Source organism: Conger conger, chromosome 13, assembly GCF_963514075.1.
Source record: "Conger conger chromosome 13, fConCon1.1, whole genome shotgun sequence".
NCBI classification, from domain to species: Eukaryota; Metazoa; Chordata; class Actinopteri; order Anguilliformes; family Congridae; genus Conger; species Conger conger.
In genome coordinates, this window is record NC_083772.1 from 44,820,893 (window position 1) to 44,824,973 (window position 4,081).

The window sequence follows — 4,081 nt, forward strand, 5'->3', positions numbered from 1 at the left end:
CCTTGCCCCTTCTATTTTGTTTGCTGTGATTTTCTGCTCTTTTGGATTTTTGACCTTCGGACTGTATCTTGACTACTCTCTTGCAACTCAGTTTGGCTCTGTGTTTCTGGATGGCTTTTGACATTGGACTGTAATAAGCAAAGATTGGAATTCCGTGGTCTGCATTTGGGTTTCTGGTTACGTACATAACACATACTTTTACGTACATGCATACGAAACATTTTTGCGTCTCTTTCCTTTATTTATATTATTGATGTTACATCGTAATCCTAATGTGGGTTTACTCCGGGTACTCCGGTTTCCTCCCACAGTCCAAAGACATGCAGGTTAGGCTGATTGGAGAGTCTAAATTGCCCGTGGGTGTGAGTGTGTGAGTGATTGGTGTGTGTGCCCTGCGATGGACTGGCGACCTGTCCAGGGTGTATTCCTGCCTTTCGCCCAATGTATGCTAGGATAGGCTCCAGCCCCCCTGCGACCCTGATCAGGATAAGCTGGTAAGATAATGGATGGATATTTCTTACCATCGCTTTTTGCCATTTGCAGACGGATTAGGTGATTAGGTGCTTATCCAGGATTCAGTCTATATGAACTGATTTCCCAGGCATGAACAATTGCATATTTCAGTGTTTTTTAACATGGTTTCTCAAAACCATGGCCACTTCAGTATGGTTAACAATCTGAATACAGATTCAGATAATTTAGCATCATAAGCAATACAGATACACATGATAGCAACGTGTTACATCCCTAGTCGCCAGTAACCTGCATGTCTTTGGACTGTCGGAGGAAACCCACAGGGACATGGGGAGAACATACAAACTCCACATAGAAAGGCCCTGGCTGGATTTGAATCTGGGACCTACCTTCTTTTTATGAGTTAACACTGCTATCTATAGTGCTATCCACAGGCCACCCAGCTTTGTCTTTCATTAGATATTATATTTGATATGCCGTTAATGATTAGTGAGAAAAAATAACATTACAAATATGATATGAAATATGAAGAAGCAAAAACTGGGTATACGGCAATAATGTCCAATTATTATTGGTATAAAATTGTAATTTTTTTTCTTAATAAACACACTGGTCTTGATTCAATCAATCATGTCCATAGCTAAGAAATAAATTCAGTCGTGAGGCATTCCTTTCTTTCCTTCTTTTTTAGAATGTATTTATTTATTTCTATTTGTCATGGTCTGAGCAGACCACAAATTTAATTCCGTTCATGGAGATGGTTTTTACCTATCATTTGCTGTGTTAGAGCACCATCTACTGACCATTATTGGTAATCGGCATACTTTCTGCTTAGTGGTCAGTTACGTAAGAGAAGTCGATAGAGAAACATTGTTCGTTTGCTGTCTCCGGACAAATTTGCTATTTCACCTGCTTACAAGTTATTCTTACCCCCACGAGGGCAATGCCCGTAAGTACTAACTGTTTTACATAAATATGTGTTTTGAAAGAAGTGTAAGAAACATGTAATAGGCTACGTTTAAGCTATGAAAAAGTTTCCCTTTGTTCTCCGTAACGGCCGCAATTGCTACATGTGTGCGGCTAGAAAATGTGTTTTATAGCCGATGAGAATTCTATGATTTACACACGCAATGAGACAAATGGACTGAAAATAGTTTTATTTGTATTTACAGTTTTACAGCATAAATAAAGGAAAGGAGAAAAAGAATGAAGATTTCCTGCATCGACGTTCTTTGTTCGTCCTAGCCTAGTGGTTGTAAACTTGCTGGATAGCTGAGTTGCCCAACACTTAGTGAGGCCAGTATATTATTATTATTTCTAACTTTATTTATAAATCAAATTTAAGGGCAAAGTTGATTGAATCCAGGCCAAGTATTTACAGTGCACTTGCCTTCTCCTCCATGTCCCATTAGATCATCCACAACAATCGTCTATGGCATCTTATTCCTGAATAAGAAGGGGAAATTACATGATATAATGCTACAACCTGATCAATCCTGCTAAAACCTGCTTTAAAAGAAGCTATCAAATTTTTCTCCAAACTGAGTTTGCTCAGCAAAGTGCGTCCAGATAAAATCCGTAAAAACGTTGTCAGTGACAGAGTGTGATGTGTTCCCGAGCAGATGGCTGATCTGAAACCAGCAGGTAACGCTATTAGGAGGAATTGAAGAACAGCCAGAAAAGCAAAAAATGCTGATTCCAGGGCCCATTTTCCTAAATTTGTTCATTTTCATTATATTTATTTAGCATGCGCTCTTGTCTGGACGGTTAAAATGTAATAGAACATAAGTGCATTCACCTGATTTATCTAAGGGACATTGCCAAACCTGGGATACAACATTTCCAGAACAGTGAGGTAGGAGTCAGTTACAAAACAGAATTCTTTACAGTGCAGCTCTCATTTCCTCTTTCCTGTGTCTCTTGTAAGGGGGATGCAGGAAGCAGCAATATTGTTATTGAATATTTGTTTATTCATTTATTAATTTACTTCACAGGACCCCACTCATTGCTCAAGAGCAAACGTGATTTCAAGAGTTTATAGTTCCAGTTCCCAAATAAAACCAGGAAAAGCTCCTATTGTACACTTACATTACTTATTTCTGTTGGATGGGCCACAGTGTTCTTTCAAAAGCAATTTGCAAAACAATCTTGAATAGTTTCAGGGGTGACACGTGGGTCTTAATAAATGTGGAATTTTCTCCTGCCTTTACTGTCATTGACAAGTTAATGTGAAGGCAGAAGCTAGTGCCGGGAACATGTGAGCAAAATGTCCATTTAAGAGGCTGGTCTTACTGTTTATGGTACTGTGTGTACTGAGCAATTCAGCTTTTGTCCTGAAAGTGTCAATGCTTAACTTCTTTCAGTTTTGGTGGATTTGGCAGCATTTGAGGTGACCGGAGAACACAAAAGTTTGTTTTCAGACTACAAATGCCAGAGTTCCATTCGAAATGAAGATATGACAAGGAGTGAATATTTTTCTTGATAATCAAGGCAAGACAAACAACGCCCAGACAACCAAATGTCCTCTCACAGGGTAATACTGAGAAACATATAGTGAACGGTAAAGGGACTGCATTTATATAGTGCTTTTATACAAAGCTCTTTACAATTGATGCCTCTCCTTCACTCGTTCACACACACACTCACACACCAACGGTGATAGCAATTTGGAAGAAATATTTATCCAAAATGGTCTTTCATTGCTCTCTTTCTCTACTTTTACATTACATTAAAATAAGGAGAAATCACATCATAAAACAGAAATCTAAAGTATGATTTTCTCAGAAATGTTGCGAATGATATCACCAGGATCAGCCCAATCTTTGCACTTTTGATGCCAGCAGGTAGAGTGACATCACTTCATCACCTGATCTTGTGAAAAAGAATGTCTGGATAACTTCAACACAGGAACCCGGCAGCCTTCAGCTGTGTGTCTCTGTGGCGCAATCGGCTAGCGTGTTTGGCTGGTAACCGAAAGGTTGTTGGTTCAAGCCCACACAAGGATGGTGGTCTGTCCTCCACATCATTTTCATCATAACTTTCTGATGCGCAAGCATGACCAAACTTAGGCTTCTGAGCTTTGTCTCACACAGCATTTGCGATATTGCAGAAACAACAAGCAACATTGCAAAATACACATTTCAAAAAAGCGAAGTACAGGTAAGATTTCTCCAACATGGTGCAATGACAACTTGTTTCATTTCTCTCCTTCTCTACTTTTACATTACATGAAAACAAGGAGAAATCACATCATATCACAATAATATAAAGTATCATTTTGTCAGAAATGTTGCAAAAGATGCCACCAGGATGAGCCAATCTTTGCACTTTTCATGCCAGCAGGTAGGTAGTCAGGTGTGGGGAAAACAAGGCACCGCTGGGATTCGAACCCAGGATCTCCTGTTTACTAGACAGGCACTTTGACCAACTAAGCCACAGCGCCTGATTTGGCATCGGTACTTGGTTATACTCTTCTTTCAAACTATTGATGTCTCCAGTGCGTTCAGTAATGGTAACGCCCAACGTGGGGCTCAAACCGACGACCCTGAGATTAAGAGTCTCATGCTCTACCGACTGAGCTAGCCGGGCTAGGGAAAACGATATCTGG

General features: G+C 39.8%; 1 non-coding gene across 1 annotated transcript; it reads right to left on the reverse strand.

The window, feature by feature from the left end:
* Positions 1–3,842: 3,842 nt before the first annotated feature.
* Positions 3,843–3,916, reverse strand: trnat-agu (transfer RNA threonine (anticodon AGU)). The gene has a single exon. It is a non-coding gene; the product is annotated as a tRNA-Thr (tRNA).
* Positions 3,917–4,081: the final 165 nt, after the last annotated feature.